The sequence below is a fragment of the Rhineura floridana genome, chromosome 3 (assembly GCF_030035675.1).
Source record: "Rhineura floridana isolate rRhiFlo1 chromosome 3, rRhiFlo1.hap2, whole genome shotgun sequence".
NCBI lineage: Eukaryota > Metazoa > Chordata > Lepidosauria > Squamata > Rhineuridae > Rhineura > Rhineura floridana.
The window spans coordinates 139,892,600-139,910,212 of NC_084482.1; the positions used below are offsets into that span (position 1 = coordinate 139,892,600).

At 42.0% G+C, this 17,613-nt stretch overlaps 1 long non-coding RNA gene across 1 annotated transcript in view; it reads left to right on the plus strand.

The window, feature by feature from the left end:
- LOC133380588 (uncharacterized) overlaps positions 1 to 16,727 on the plus strand; it is a 19,092-nt gene extending 2,365 nt beyond the window's left edge. Inside the window, exons 2-3 of the long non-coding RNA XR_009761474.1 lie at positions 2,373 to 2,407; positions 16,539 to 16,727. This is a non-coding gene — a long non-coding RNA (uncharacterized LOC133380588). The remainder of the gene's footprint in view (positions 1 to 2,372; positions 2,408 to 16,538) is intronic.
- The last annotated feature ends 886 nt before the right edge of the window (positions 16,728 to 17,613 follow it).

Below are 17,613 nucleotides of genomic sequence, written 5' to 3' on the forward strand. Positions count from 1 at the left end.
TCACCAGTCCCAGATGCATAACTTAATGTTATATGTCCTGTTCCCATGTTCTAGCCACTTTATCCAGCAGATCTTCAAACCTGATTAAAAAGCGAGTTACAAAAATACTGGCGAGTCAAGAAAGCAAGTTGGTTAATGAGGAAATTAAAGATTGGTGTTGGCATGTAGTAACTTGTACAGTTGGTTTACATTTTGCTGATAAAATAATCAATATCCAAATCTATGATACAATAGATTTTTAGGAAGGAATGCTACTAGGGCTGACAATCTTTTTTTTTTAAGATAACAACATAATGTAGTTTATTCAAAAACTAGAAGCATTGCTTTCATGTCAATGATTTTAGAATTACGAATTACATTAATCACTATTGTAGATCAAAACAAAGGTTTGCAGCTTTTTCCTGGCATAAACAGTTTCTGCTGCTGCTTATGATAAATGTGCTGCAGTTAACTCTAGAAGTAAACACTGCTAAGGTACAGCAATACACAGTAATACAATAAGAACTGAATGCAATCTTCAGATTTTATTTATGTGCAGAATTACAATTATTGTCATGAAAATGTGTTTCTTTCCCAAACTGTGCACAGGACAATTTTAAGCGTAAATTCTACATCATGTTAATATTGGCCTAATCGATTAATATAAATGAACCATTAGTATTTGTGGATGTCCAGTTGGACTTTTTTTTTTGCTATTCTTTGAAAAGCAGGCCACCACCATGCCATATCATTTTATTTTTGAAATACCCTCAGTTTCAAACTTGGTATGGTCTAGTGTGAAAAAGCAACATATAAGAGCAAGGGTGGTGTAACGGTTAGTGTTGAACTAGGACTTGGGAGATCAAGGTTCAAATCCTCACTTGACCATGAAACTCACTGGGTGACCTTGGGCCATCGCTAGCTCTCAGCCTAACTTACCTCACAAGGTTATTGTGAGGATAATATAAACAGGGGAATAGCCAGCTTGAGTTCTTTGGAGGAAAGGTGAAATATAAATGCAAAAATAAATAAATAAAACAACAATTTTAAAATGCAGGATTGTTTTCAAGAAACAAACATCCAAAAGTCCTTTGTGCTTATGGAGTTAGATCTTTGGATCCTGATCTTTCCATCTAAAGAAGTCTATGAATAAATATTGTCATTAATTGTTAACCAAATTTTATATTCTACAATCTGCAGAATGTCATTCTGCAATGTATTGCTTCTACTAGGCATGATTAAACAACACAACATTAATGGACATGTGTGATGAAAATATACAAAGTACTTTTATATGCAAGAAAAAGTAGTGATAGGTATGATTTTATGTACTTAGGTATTTATTTATTTGGTTTTGTATCCAGCTTTTTAACCACAATTGGCTCCAAGGTGGCTTACAACATTATTTTAACAATACCTTTAAAAAATACTTAACTTTGACTATATCTCCACGCTCATGGATTTTTATTTTGGTGCAGGTCAGATTAGCAGGAAATTTAAAAGTACTTAACTTTAACTGGATCTTCACATCCATGACTTCTATTATGGGCCATGGTCAGATTAGTAGGAGAGTTTAGACTTTTTCCTGAAAGAGATAAATCAATATGCCAATCATATGTTGCGTTTGGCTTCCATTTTAGTGTGAACATTCCAAATTCTGGTATTGGCTAATATTATGTGCATGTAGAATAACAGGATGTGAAATGTTTTCTTTGTTCCCCTGAATTGCCAGATACAAGCATGAAAACTACTTGTTTTATGGCATTTGCTTTTCATTATCAGAAACAGGTTTTAAGCATGGATAATATTCCTAGCCACATTCATAACTATTCCTTTAAAGGGCCATATTTTACCATACCATACGCCTTATTTTTTAATTGACTGTCCAAATGTAATTCACAGTACTTGGCAGTGTGAAATCCTATCTTGTATTTTTGCAGTGTGCAAGGTGTTGAAGAACTATGTCCTTTAGAGTTGGAATTGCCAATAAACAGTATTTATAAAATCTCTTGGGAAAATGCAAGGTGAAAAAATGAGCTTACATTTCTTGAATTATTTCATTTACAAGCATTAAAGTTCTGATACTGTCACCTAAGAATTTCATAAAAGGCCAGAGAAGGTATCAGTCATTTAGATGGAACTGGTCTTTCACCAAAAAGCAGAATCAAAAGGCAATATATCATTTGTCTTGCCTGTCCAGCTAAACCAGTAAGGCTATAAAGATTTCTATGATCTCACCATAACATTTGATAAGTCTGTTCAATACAGTACCAATAACTCGAATAATCTATGATTCAACAAATAGTTCTACACCTCTTCCATTCTTTTTCCTCAGAAATGGATAAAAAGGCAGTCTAAATTTTTTCCTTGTTTCTTCTTTATTTTTATCCCAGAAAATATTCTGAAGGGCTGAACAAGATCTAAAACTGTAAGTGAATTTGCCAGTATTCCATTCAAAAAACTGCATTTTCAACATAGGATCCAGCTATAATCCTTCTGCTTGCTGTTCCTCTCCCTTGACCCTGCCTTTGACAATCCCCCTAAAATCCATTCCACATTCCTACATTGATGGAAGCCAGTTTCTTGCATGTGTTTGGCCACTATTGTTGATTATTATTCATTGCCTTAATTTTTTTAACCACATCAAATTTTGAAACATAAGTGATTAATGGGATCAGCAACTGGTGGGTTCAGAGACAAATCAGGCTCTTGAAGGCTTGGCCCATCACTTGGAGCAATGGATCTTGCAGAAGTACTTGATGGTAGTCTCTTATGCAAAGACTCTTGTCCACCCTCCCCTTTCCCTTCTCCAAGTAGTCCTCTGGCAGACTTAGTTGCTGACCAAGGAGTCATGTATCACCTGAATACATATGGCTTCAGGTATGCTATCTGTTCTATTTTTCTTTAATTACTTTTGTTTGAATATAGGCAATTATCTAAGGTCCCCAACTTCATTAGTAATTATTCAGTCCAGGGCAGAAAACTGAGTTTTAATTCAGTGTTGCATGCCATGCTTTGTACTTTTCCTAGATGTGATTCTGAACATCAAAGTTTCATTTGTTCATTCATTTCACATTTATAGTTTGCACATTCCATAAGGTATCTGAGCAGATATATATTTGTTTTGACCTTTAAGACCTATCACATTTAAGCCAATGTCAGTACTTGAAGGATCACCTCTTACCTCATCTATGTACTCAGACCTAGCGATCTCCATATGAAGCCATTATTTGAGTGCTCCCATCAGACACTTTGACCTACCTGCCTGGTTCCTATTTAATGTCCTTTTGATACTAGCCTAAGCTTTTTAAAACAGCTGGAGGAAAAGAAGCATGGGAAAGCCAGATAAAGAATTATGAGTACTGGAAGTCCTATTTACCATTGTTCTCACACACACACCTGCAACTGTGAAGCGCATGTGACTGATTGCAGAGTGTGACAAAGCTGTGGGCAGTCTGAGGACATTCCACCTACTGTGGGAGGCGGGATGCTGCCAAAGAGAGTTCTTCCTTTGGGTTGTTTCTTGGAGGAGTCATGGGAGTGGGAGCACAACCCCCCTTGATCACTGACTACTGTGGTGGGTGAGGAGTGAGGTCTGAAACCGAGATTAGAGATTAGGGTAAAGCCAGAAGGTTCAGAGGACCCCCTCTGTTGTGAGAGATTGGGGGGCTATGAGTTTGGGCCCTGGGCAAGAGTCAAAATGAATTGCTGGAGTCTTGAGTGAGAGGCAGCAGGTTGAGGTGTTGAATGAGGAGGTGTGCCAGAAGATGGTGTGTGTGGTATTATCAGTGCCTGATGGTATTTATATCAGTATGTAACACTTGATTTAGCACTTCGTGAGATATTCTAGAACTTTAATAGTAGCCTATACCAGTGGTTCCCAACCAAGAGGCTGTGACCCCCATGGGGGCCGCGAAGTAATCCAGAGGGGGCCATGAACAGTAAGGAAATGAATTATTTATTAATCTTTTAAAAGTCTTCCCTCCCTGGATGCTGTCTGCTCCCCACTGCTGCTGCAGAAGGCACCTCCCCCTTGCTCCAAACGAGAGGGAGGCCTTTTGCAGAAGCACCAGAGTGTCTTTCAGGCATGCCGAGGGCAAGCATCTGCCTTTAAAACATATGGCACATGTCAAAAGAGGCTGCTTGTGGAGCTTCCAGGAAGAAGAGGGGATTACTATCACTGACTCCCATCTCCTTGCACTGCCACTGCTGATGACGCCCTTACTCAGAACAAGAGGAGAGGGCTTTTCGTGAAGCAAAAAGAAGCAAGGCTACAAGGAAAGCTGTTTCCCCCCTTCCTTCCTGTCAGCCAGCCTGCCTGCCTTTCTTGGCTCCTGCTTCACTGCCACCTCCTTTTAAAAATTATTCTTATTTGCAAGGCCGCCCAGATCTCGCCTTCAGCCCAGATGGAGCTAAGCAGCTGTGAGGAAACTCATGACTTGCTCACCCCCATCTCTGAGGCTAAGTGTGTGTGCCAGCATCCCCCCCTTTCTTCCACCTACATTCCGCCCCTCCCAATCTCTCTCCAAGATGCTGTGGCACTTGAGGTCTTCCCCTGTCCCACGTACCCAAATGCATGGATGTCTGCAGATGCTTGCAGGAGGGGCAGGTGTGTTTGTATGTGTACACTGATCTGTCCTCTGCTCCACTCTCATTCCCCAAGTACACACTAACCAAGTCATCAGTTCTGATTATAATCATCTCAGGGGCTAAAAGCACTAACTCCCTCCTCAATCTATCTACACTTTTGTCTTCACAATCTAGCATACCCACCACTACTACATTGCTGCTTCTTGATTATTATTTTTAAAAGGTCAGCAGGTTGGCTGAAGCTAGGGTCCACATACTTCAGTTGAAATGTATTTATTTAATTATTATTGCATTTCTATTCCACCTTTCCTCCAGGTTGTTCAAGATGGTGCACATGGTTCCTCCCCGTTCCATTTTATCCTTACACCAATCTTGTGAGATAGTTTAGGCTAGGAGACTTTGTCTGGTACAAGGTCACCCAGTAGACTTCCTGGCTGGGTGGGGATTTCAACTTGGATCTTAGTCCAACATTGTAACCCACTAGTGTTGGGAGACAGGACTGTACATATTCAGTGGATACTAATTTGATTGGACCTTTGCATTAAGAAAAAAAAGCAATACCTCCCTGTCTGCAGGGAGCTTTTTATGGAAAGGAATATTTGGAGATGTGATTTTGCCACGCACCATTTTTTCAATTAACAGAGTCTAAAATTACAGTTGGGGTTTCATAAAAAATTTTGAGCTTATAAAGGGGGTCCCATGCTCATAAAGGTTGGGAACCACTGGCGTACACCTTGCATTTGTATCATCTTCCAGTTTGCATTTTGTATTCTACCGAAGCCCTTTATGAGTTTTCATCCTGTATTTTGCACTTTATTGAACCACTTCACTGCATTGCATGTGGCACTTTGAAGGCAATTTACATTGGCCTTGTTAGAGCTGCTTACCAGAACTGTTTCTGTAATGAATTGATGAATTGATTTTGTAAGAAATTGATTGTGGTGTCTGTGACGCCCTTCCCTGGCTCTCCCTGTCAGGTTCCTACCTGCTCGTGGCTACTGCCTTTCACTAGGCACCACCAGGGACTCCACCAGTCTAGACTGTCCTTTTTTATGGTTTCTCTCTCCGCTCTAGCATAGACCTCACCAGATCCCCCTGCTAGGCAGCACCACCAGTCACGTCCTATAACCAGTATCCCCAGAGACTCTGCCTGAGTCTCTCTCAATCAGGTTACCTCTGTGACTGCGTGCTTAAGCTGTCCCCAACCCCCTTGTATCACTGCAGATAACTCATAACTCAGGGTTGCTCTAGATACTTATAAATGTTATAATCTCCTCTTCACCACTGCCACCATTTGTTACTGTTTCCCTTCAGCCTTGGTCATTACCTTACCCTCCCTTCTGGTCTGTGAAACCCCAGCCAAGGATCAGGCCTTTGGTAAACCAAATATAGTTTTTATTAAATAACAGAGATAACAAGATTACTTTATAAAGGCACATAAGCATATGGTTTCATCTATTACTATGATACTTGACTTATCATGAACTAGAACACCCACTCTCTCTCTCTCCACACGCTCCTGACATCCACCTCCAAACACCACCAAACACTTCTCAAACAACCCAGCAACGTCCACCCAGATTCACCACAGATTCTCCACCCAGATTCAACTGTCATTCTTCCATTTATACTCCCAGCCATTCAAACACTCAGCCAATCATCCAGCATTCTACTGCTCATTTACTCCCCCCTCCTCTTTCATTCCACTTACCATGTATCTTCTATACAAACAGCACTTACCATATATACATTAATACAGGAACATCACAGTGTCCTCCCTGTGATATGGTGTATGGAATTATTGTTCTGAGGTTATAGGTGGAGTTGTTGTTTATTGCAGTTTTATTTGTATTGTGTTTTTATAGGCTGTAACTCGCCCTGGGACTTTCTGATGAAGTGCGAGTAAGAAATAACAACAACGTTTTAACTGTGATTATTTTATTCTCTTTTCTCTGTTTTATCTGTCTGTTTAATACAATATGGTGTTATTTTAAAAATGTGTTTTATCTTATGTCACTGGCGATCACTCGTGGCCGAGTAAGATTGTCTTCCAGGGTAAGGTCTTTAACAATGGGTCCGAAAGTGCCTGTGGAGGCCAATTCTTGATCCATACAGCCTCCCACAGTGAGGACATAGGTTTCCAGATGGAAGATGGTCACGGTGAGGCTTTGCTTGACGTGCCTTCCGCTTAGCTCGTTTGTCCCTTTCGCCCTGTACTTGTGCTTCTTCAAAGTCCATAGCACCTTTGATAATGACCGACCTCCAATTGGGACGCTCATGGACCAAGGCTTCTCAGTTCTCGATGCTCATGTTACATTTTTTTAGATAAGCTTTGAGAACATCTTTAAACCTCTTTTGATGTCCACCAATATTCTGTTTTCCATCCTTAAGTTGGGAGTAAAGTAGCTGCTTTGGAAGACGGTGATCAGGCATTCAAACAACATGGCCGGTCCAGTGAAGTTGATGTTGGAGGATCATTGTTTCAACAGTGGTGGTCTTTGCTTCTTCCAATACGCTAACATTAGTCTGCCTATCTTCCCAAGTAATTTGCAGAATTTTCCGGAGGCAGCGGTGGTGGAATCTTTCAAGAAGTTAGGAGTGGCGTTTATAGATGGTCCATGTTTCACAGGCGTACAGTAAGGTCGGTAGCATAATGGCTTTGTAAATAAGCATTTTGGTCTCCCCGCGAATATCCCAATCCTCGAACACTCTATGCTTCATTCGGGAAAATGCAGCACTCGCAGAGCTCAGACGATGCTGAATTTCAGCGTCGATGTCAGTTTTTACAGAGAGATGGCTGCCAAGATAAGAAAAGTTATCGACATTCTCCAGCGTCACACCATTAAGCTGGATTGATGGTGCTACAGAGGGATTGGTTCGCACTTGCTGATGAAGCACTTTGGCTTTTTTAATGTTAAGCGAGAGGCCAAGCTTTTCATATGCTTCTGCAAAGACATTTAGGATAGTTTGAAGATCTTCCTCTGAATGTGCGGAGACTACATTACCATTGGCATATTGAAGTTCTATGACCAAGGTTGTAATTACCTTAGTTTTTGCTTTTAGCCTACTGAGATTAAAAAGCTTTCCATCTGTTCGATATGTGATTTCCACGCCAGTGGGAAGTTTCCCCTCAACAAGGTGTAGAATCATGGCAATGAAAGTAGGAAATAACGTTGGAGCAATGACGCATCCCTGTTTGATGCCTGATCCCACTTTGAATGGATCACTTTGAGAGCCATTGTTATCCAAAATTGTTGCTGTCATGTTGTTATGGAGGAGTTGCAAAATATTCACAAATTTATCAGGGCATCCAATTTTCAGAAGGATGGTCCAGAGATCAGTTTGATTTATGGTATCAAACGCCTTAGTCAGACCAATAAACGCCATATACAGAGGTCGGTTTTGCTCCCTGCATTTTTCTTGAAGCTGTCATGCAGTGAAGATCATGTCCACCGTCCCCCTGGAAGGGCGGAAACCATTTTGGGATCCAGGGAGGATGTCTTCTGAGATAAGTAGGAGGCGATTTGCGAGGATCCTTGCAAGGATTTTACCTGGGGTAGCTAGAAAAGAAATGCCTCGGTAGTTCCAGCAATCTGTTCTATCACCCTTCTTGAAAAGAGTGATAATTATGGCATCCCTAAAGTCTTCCGGGATCTCCTCCCTCATCGAGATTTTTTTGATGAGTTTATGAAGTTGTTGTGTAAGTTCAGGCCCACCTTCTTTAAAGACTTCAGCAGGAATCCCATCAGGACCGCTAGCTTTGTTATTCTTCATTTGATTAATGGCTTTACTGACTTCATCCAAATTAGGGGATACTGCAAGCTCATCTCTAATTATTTGTTGTGGGATTTGTGAGAAGACCTCACCAGCCACATAAGAGTTATGATTAAGAAGGTCATGGTAATGCTCTTTCCAACACAGTGCAATAGACTCTTTGTCCTTTAGACGTTTGGTACCATCTTTTGAGCGTAAGGGATTTGTACCATAATTTGTTGGTCCATAGATGGCCTTTGTGGCATTAAAAAAACCCAGTGCATTGTGAGCATCTGCAAAATGCTGGATTTCTTGAGTTTTCTTTATCCACCAGGCGTTCTTAGGTTCTCTAGTTCTTCTTTGGACCTCAGCCTTTGCACTGGCATAGATTTTTTTCTTAGCAGCACAGTTAATGTCTTTTTGCCATATCTGGAAGGCTTTCCTTTTCTTGTCAATGATATGTTCAATCTCACTATCATTCTCATCAAACCAGTCCTGATGTTTCTTAGTTTGGTATCCAATAGTTTGTTCACATGCTGCAATAAGTCTTCAGTTTACTCCAATGTTCCTTGACGTTTTCAGGGAGTTCCGTCGGTAGATATTTCTTGAGAGTTGTTTGAAAGCAGGCTCATTTAATAGGTTCTTGAAGGGTGTGGATGTTCATTTTATGCCTTGGTTTTCTTCCTTGGAGCCTACGTTGAGGAACAATATTAGTGGCCATAGTGGATCGAATTAATCGGTGATCTGTCCAGCAGTCATCGGCACTCGTCATGGCCCAAGTGAGGAGTACATCACGACGATCTCTGGCACAGACAATTACGTAATCCAGGAGATGCCAGTGCTTCGACCGTGGGTGCTTCCAAGATGTTTTAAGTTTATCTTTCTGGCGAAAGAGTGTGTTTGTGCTCTGCACATTTAGTCAGAAGTAGAATGCCATTCAGGTTGCTATTGCCAACTCCTTCTTTCTCAATGGTTTCTGGCCATAAATCGAAATCACACCCAACTCTTGCATTGAAATCGCCCAGGAGGATAATTTTATCCTCCTTAGGTATCTCTGATAAGATGGTGTCCAGCTGGATACAAAATTTTTCCTTGATGTCTTCATCAGCATCTAATGTTGGTGCATAAACACTTAGAATAGTTGCTTGCTGGTTTTGGGTGAGTTTTAATCGGAGAGTTGAGAGTTGTTCATTAATGCCAGTAGGAACTTCTGACAAGAGCTTCACAGTATCATTTTTAATAGCAAAGCCTACTCCATGTATTCGTCGTTCTTGTTCAGGCAGTCCTTTCCAGAAGAAGGTGTAACCTCCTTTTTCTTCCTTCAATTGTCCCTCTCCTGCTCTTCGAGTTTTTTGGAGTGCTGCTATGTTAATATTAAAACGTTTTAGCTGTGATTATTTTATTCTCTTTTCTCTGCTTTATCTGTCTGTTTAATACAATATGGTGTTATTTTAAAAAAATGTGTTTTAGCTTATGTATCCTACATTGTATTGTATATGCTGTGTTTTATCTTATTGTAATTTTAACTTCTTAATTTTTAATCCTGAGAATTGCTCTGAGAACATTTTTTTTATAGGGAGGCCTTTTAATAACACAAGTTCATAAGTGCATACACACACACACACACACACACACACACACACACACACACCTAAAATCAATCATACTAAGATCTAAGACTTAGGTGTTTGCCCCATTTTCTCAAATTCTGTTCCATAGTCTTGTTAAAGCATATTAAAACCAGATGTGTCTTGATCCATTGACCCAGATCCAAAAGCAGTAATGGGTAAATGCACACAAATCTCTCCTAACTCACAGTGCTCCTGTATCAGACACATACCTGAGCTCTGACAGTATGGCTCACCAGTTAAGCAAGGAGATAAGGAGAGGGCAGCAGATAGCAGATTACATTCAAGACGCCATTCCTCTGTCCTGATCATCTAACCTGATCAGAACTGACAGAGCTGATATTTTCTTGGCTAAGAGATGGTGCATTCCTGCCTGTTACTGTTCTTGGGGTTCTCTGCAATGGGATTAGAATCTTGAGCTTTGATAGCAGACAATTCATCTCTCAGATGAGATGAAACACTCATTTTTATTTTATTTATTTATTTATTTTGTTGCATTTATATACCACCCATAGCAAGTAGCTCTCAGGGCGGTAAACAGAATAGGATAAAATACATACATCATAATAATAAAATCACAAAACATATAAGACACAATTAAAACAAAATACAGTTAAACAAAATATAAGATGATAAAAGGATTAGTATTACCAAATTAAAAAGATTAAAATGATTAAAATGCCTGGGAGCGTAAGAAGGTCTTTACCTGGCGCCGGAAAGATAATAATGTAGGTGCCAGGCGTACCTCTTCGGGGAGGCTATTCCACAACTCGGGGGCCACCACAGAAAAGGCCCTAGATCTAGTAACCACCCTCCAGGCTTCACGATGGGTTGGTACCCGGAGGAGGGCCTTAGATGCTGAACGAAGTGAGCGGGTAGGTTCATAGCGGGAGAGGCGTTCCACGCCATGTAAGGCTTTATAGGTCATAACCAGCACCTTGAATCTCGCCCGGAAGCAAATAGGTAGCCAGTGCAGGCGAGCCAGAACAGGAGTTATGTGCAAAGACTGACTGGTCCTCGTCAATAGTCTAGCTGCCGCATTCTGCACTAACTGAAGCTTCCGAACTGTCTTCAAGGGCAGCCCTATGTAGAGTGCATTACAGTAATCCAATCTCAAAGTTACCAGAGCATGAACAACTGAGGCGAGGTCGTCGCCATCCAGATAGGGGCGTAGTTGGGCTACCAAACGGAGATGGTAAAACACGTTCCATGCCACCGAGGCCACTTGAGCCTCAAGAGACAAGGAAGGGTCAAAAAGGACCCCCAAACTATGGACCTGTTCTTTCAGGGGGAGTGTAACCCCATCCAGAACAGGATGCACATCCACCATCTGAGCGGGGAAGGCGTTCACCAACAGTGTCTCAGTCTTGTCTGGATTGAGTCTTAGTTTATTAGTTCTCATCCAGTCCATTATCGCAGTCAGGCAACGGTTCAGCACATCAACAGACTCACCTGAAGAAGATGAAAAGGAGAAATAGAGTTGCGTGTCATCAGCATACTGATGACAACGCACTCCAAAACTCCTGATGACCGCACCCAGAGGCTTCATGTAGATGTTAAAAAGCATGGGGGACAAAACCGACCCCTGAGGGACTCCACAATGGAGAGTCTAGGGTGTCGAGGAATGTTCCCCAAGCACTACCTTCTGGCGACAATCCGCGAAGTATGAGCGGAACCACTGCCAAGCAGTACCCCCAACTCCCAACTCCGCGAGTCTCCCCAGAAGAATACCATGGTCGATGGTATCAAACGCCGCTGAGAGATCAAGGAGAATCAACAAAGTCACACTCCCCCTGTCGCTCTCCCGACAAAGGTCATCATACAGGGCGACCAAGGCTGTTTCAGTGCCGAAACCGGGCCTAAAACCGGATTGAAACGGATCCAGATAATCGGTTTCATCCAAGAGCACCTGGAGCTGGTTAGCAACCACCCGCTCCAAAACCTTGCCCCAAAAGGGGACATTCGCCACCGGTCTGTAGTTGTTCAAATTATCTGGGTCCAGGGAAGGTTTCTTTAAAAGAGGTCTCACTATTGCCTCCTTGAAGCTACTAGGGACTACTCCCTCTCTCAAGGAGGCATTAACCACTTCCTTGGCCCAGCCGGTGGTTCCAGCCCTGCTAGCTTTCACTAGCCAAGATGGGCAAGGATCCAGAACAGACGTGGTTGCCCGGACCATTCCAAGCACCTTGTCCACTTCCTCGAGCTGCACCAACTGAAACTCATCCAATAATAAAGGACAAGGCCGTGCTCCGGACACTTCACTGGATTCATCTGTCACAACGTCGGAGTCTAAGTCCCTACGGATGCAAGCAATCTTATTTTGAAAGTGTCCAGCAATTTCATTGCAGCGGGCTTCAGATGTTTCTATAATATCGTGAGGGCCAGAGTGTAAAAGCCCCCGCACAACTTTAAAAAGCTCCGCTGGGCGGCATAAGGATGACCTAATAGAGGCAGCGAAATAAAGTTTTTTCGCTGTCCTTACCGCTTTCATATACAACTTATTGGTGGCACTTACCAAAGCATGGGTACATTCGTTGGGAGTTCCCCTCCATCTGCACTCCAGCCTCCTCCTCTCTTGTTTCATCACTCTCAGCTCCGGGGTATACCACAGAGCTGTATGAGCTCTACATCGGAGGGGGCGCGCAGGAGCGATCGTGTCAATAGCCCGAGTCATCTCCATATTCCACAGTGCGACCAGGGCCTCGACAGGAGCACCAGTCTTATCAGCCGGAAAATCTCCCAGGGGCCTCTGAAAACCAAGAGGATCCATCAGACTCTGGGAGCGGACCAACCTAATAGGTCCTCCACCTTTGCAGAGGGGAAGAGCTACTGTAAGTCTAAATCTCAACAAGCGGTGATCTGTCCATGACAATGGGGTAGATGAAAAACATCCCACCTCCAGATCACCATCTCCATGACCAGTGGCGAAGATCAAATCAAGAGTGTGTCCCGACACATGCGTTGGGCCAGTAGAAAATTGAGACAGCCCCATTGTTGTCATGGAGGCAATGAAGTCCTGAGCTGCACCAGATAAGACAGCCTCGGCGTGGACATTGAAATCCCCCAGTACCAAAAGTGTAGGGATCTCAATAGTACCCCCGAGACTATCTCCGTCAGCTCAGCTAAGGAAGCTGTTGGGCAGCAAGGTGGACGGTACACCAACAGTATTCCTAGTCTGTCTCCCTGGCCCAATACAAGGTGGAGACACTCCAGACCAGTCGCCGCCTGGACAGGGTGCTGTGTGAGAGGGAAAGTACTCCTATAGACCACAGCAACTCCCCCTCCCCTGCCCTCAGATCTACCACAGTGCTGAACCGCATACCTGGGTGGGCAAAGCTGGGAAAGAGCAACTCCTCCCTGATCACCCACCCAGGTCTCGGTTATACATGCCAGATCGGCACCCTCCTCCAGAATTAAATCATGGACAAGGGAGGTTTTATTATGTACCGACCTGGCATTCAAGAGCAGCACGTGGAGATCCGAGAGCTGGCTGATAGGACAACCAGCAATCCTGTGGGTAAGAGGAGAACCGGAACAAGGCACAGACACAACTTGTCTTGGACGAGTTCCCCTTACCTGGCCAGTTCTCCTCCTAACACCATACCTCCCATTACCCGTCACTACATTAATTGGGGCCCCCGAAAGTCCCCCCACAAAGGATGGAATCCTTTCTCCCAGGCACATAATACAAATACACAAATACACATACACAAAACAATCATACAAGTCATTAACACCACACTAATCCACACACACAAAACACACAGAGCAACAACCACACAAATACAATTAATAAAAAAATAATAAAAAATGCAGTAGCACAGTAGCACAGTAGCACAGTAGCACAGTAGCACAGTAGCACAGTAGCACAGTAGCACAGTAGCACAGTAGCACAGTAGCACAGTAGCACAGTAGCACAGTAGCAGCAGCCTCTCCTTCCCTTGGGCAATGGTCTCTTCCTCCTGCAGGCACTGGGTCTCCCAGGCCACCTCAGCCAGCCGGCTTATGTATCCCTCCAAAGAGGGACAGGTGGTGAGAATCAGTCCTAGCTGGCTGGGTACCTGGGGCCTGGTCCTGCCAGGCAGAAGTCCCACAGGGAAGGGTGGTGGAGGTGGTGGTCCCGCCGCAGCAGCCGCAGCAGCAGCCACCGCCTCCTCCGCCGCCTCCTCCGCCCCTCCTCCTCCTCCCCCCTCCTCCTCCCCCTCCTCCTCCCCCTCCTCCCCCCCTCCTCCTCCCCCCCTCCTCCTCCTCCCCCCTCCTCCTCCTCCTCCTCTCCCCCCCCTCCTCCTCCCCCCCCTCCTCCTCCTCCTATTGCAGTTTTACCATAGAGATCATTAGTTTGCTATGAAAATATACTATAAATAACAGGATTTATCTGTAATTTTGGCATCAGCTATGAATCAAAGTTCTTTGATTGAAAATATTGCACAGTTGCTATGGTATTTGGATAATACCATATGTCAGATATTAATAACAGATTTCTTGAAAATGACGTTTGCAGCTAATTTTCTATGCCCTCAATTGTTCTATTTCACAGGATGATGTAATGAAATGTTTTCTCTCTCTAAGAGCATCCTAACTCTATAACATACATTCAGCAGACAGCTGCTTTAAAATGTATTAGCATTAAAATGTTTGGCATATTTTTATTCAGAGTGATATTGCCAGCTGAGAGGTATCAAAAACAAAGCTTTCGATAAGGTAGCACTGCAGTGGCTTTGCTGCTGTATTTTTGTGTGCATGTTCTTCTGATTTACAGGTGCAAAAGCTTTGTAAGACGCTATATAGCTTGGGCACAAAGCTGTGATTTGCCTGTACAGTAATATATATATGTTAAGGCAAAGGGTGCTATTGTGTATAAGAAATTGAAAAAGGGGATGTGAGCCTATGGACGTAGTTACTAACATGATCTACTGTATTTTGAAAAAAAAATCTTAATGAACTTGATATACTTCAATATGAATACGGCTAAAATTGCTAGAGGAGTTTAAGGGACAGACTAGATGTGATGCCATTCACACAAAACAATTATTTTAATGTTTTTTAAAAAACAAATAGCAGGTATTAGGCCCTCAATCCATCTGTGGGGGGAGGGGGGTTTAACTTTTTGTCTCCTCCATGGTTCCACTCTGGATTGGGGGCCTTGTGTATGCTGTCTGCATTGGAATAAAAGCTTCCACTGGTGCATATAAGAGCTTTTGTTCCAATGCAAATAGCAAATATAGGGACCTCTATTCCAGACTGGAACCTCAATGGGGGACAAAGGGTTAAAGCCCATATCCCCTGCCAAAGGTCCCAGTCCAGATTATAAGACTTGCTATTTATTTTTAAAAAGCCATTCACACAATTTATAATTGTATGAATGACATTTAGTTTGGCTCTAAGTGTGAGACTCTGTGTTTAACACTGTCCACAGTACTTGTTCCTGAAAATTCAATGACACCATGTACTTAAAACTGAGCACATTCTTGAATGCTCTGTTTCAGTAGGATCTGGCAAATCTGCAAAAGTTTTTTTTTTTTTTTTCTAGTACAGGCTAATAACTTCTAAGTGGAACAGTTGTGCTTTTAAGCATCCAAATATTTCAAATGGAAGAAATTAACTAATGTTTTTATAGATTTTTGCCAGTTTCTTTATAGGTGAATCTGGCAAGTCAACCATCCAATATGATGTTCAGTGCTCCATGATACAGAAATGTTTTTATATAGAAATGTTTTCTTTAAATATTTATATTTTTTCCATGATATAGAATGAAAACTGCCTTTTAATCAAAATTAATATATATAATAAATATTAAACAGTCAGGTTTCAGAGAATGATAAAATAAATCAGACTGTCATAGCACTAATACTCTGCACTTCACTTCTTTATTGGTGGAGGAATCAGCTAGTCAATAATATATTAGCTTGGATCATAATATTACCAGTTCAAACACAACTTTAAATTGGAAGTCATTATCTCAGCTGGCATAATTTCCCCCAATGCAACTCTAAAGTGGTCAAAAGCACAAGGAATGACTTTGTCATTCTTCCTCTGGCTCTTCAGTGACCTTGAGCAAGGGCCAAAGAACTCTTGGAGAATGGTTGGAATGGTCTCCACATGACATGATGACTTTTTTCTACCATTTTGATAGAATCTGTCATGACCACCACATTCTCCTGTGTTGTGTGCAGCATCTCTATGCCAGCACTTGGCTGTACTGTGCTGCCAAAAGCTGTTATGGAGACACTGTATGAGATATGAAAGAACAATCGACTGGCTGTATGTGTTGCAGTGGCTGAGATAAGTCATTGGATGGAGGTTCACTCAAAAGGTCCACTTGAATGATCAAGGTAGCATATAACATAAGTCACAGAGACTCATGACGTTTATACAGAACTGATGACCTACATTTCCATGTGCCTTTGTCCATGTTATGACTGTTCAGTTAGATTCTATTGTCACAAGTTCAAGGAAATAAAAGACCCAGAGCCAGGTAATGGGTCATCCCCTTTCCAGTTAATCTTGCTTTTCATAGGTACAGTGCATATAAGGAAACCTGACAAACCTTTTGATTTTAATTTATCACCCTTTTATCCTCTCTTTCAGGGAACTTGAAATGGCCTCTATGGAGTTCCCAGCTGAACTACTGTGGTATTATGATGACAAACATTCTGTCTAAGCACTGAGTAGACAAAGACCTGCTTAACTTTAACACTGTAACAGCCGTATCTGTCTTCAGACTATATTTAGCCTGTAACTACCTTTGCATTTCCTGTTAAATAAAGAGTGTTCTCATACATTAAAAGGTATGCAAGTTCAAAGGTTATTACATATCTGCATATGAAGATCTATAATGTTTTGTAAATCCTTACTTAAAGGGGAAAAGGTGAGAACTTATTAAAACCTGCAAAGTAAAGTTCGGTGGGAGAACCTTATAACTCAACAGAGAGCCTTATAACTAATTCATCAGAATTAGTTTCCAGTGTTTTCCTCTTTTGCATGCTTTTCTTGATCTGATAAAAGAGAGAGCATAATTTAAGCATAGTGTAAACTCATTTACAATTATTTGTACAAATAGACAACTTTCTCAATATTTTGTGCAAACAAAGGCAGATTTCCCAATAGATTCTAGTCAATTTTTCACTGGCCTTGGCAAAAGATAGAATTAAAAGTGAAAAATGAGGTGTATCCTTTCTACAGTGCTAACAAATATTGTTCTCCTGAAATATCACCTCCCTATTAGAAAACAGTATAAGATCAAGCTCCTGAGAACTGGAGCAATCCATTTATGTGAAGGCCTTTAATGCACTTATTTGAAAGAACATTACATTTCATATCAAAGATATTAATGTTTGGATAAGGCCAGTAGTTCAGTGGTAGAACACCAGTTTTTGCATCCAAAAGTTTCCATTTTCAAATGCTAGCATCTCCAGATAAGCCTGGAAAGCTGTTGGTCTGAATCCCTGGGGAGCTGTTGGTCTAGCTTGGTATGAGACAGCTTCCTATGTTACCTGTTTGAGATAAAAGACCTCTCCTCATAGTTGCTTTCATACATAGAAAGAGAATCAGGTCCTTGTTATTGGCCTGACACCACAGGACTGTTGCTAGCTCTGACCTGACGATATCCCCACGTTGAGCATGAATTTCTTAAAAGAAACCCCAGCTCGTGTGTAGTAGTTCC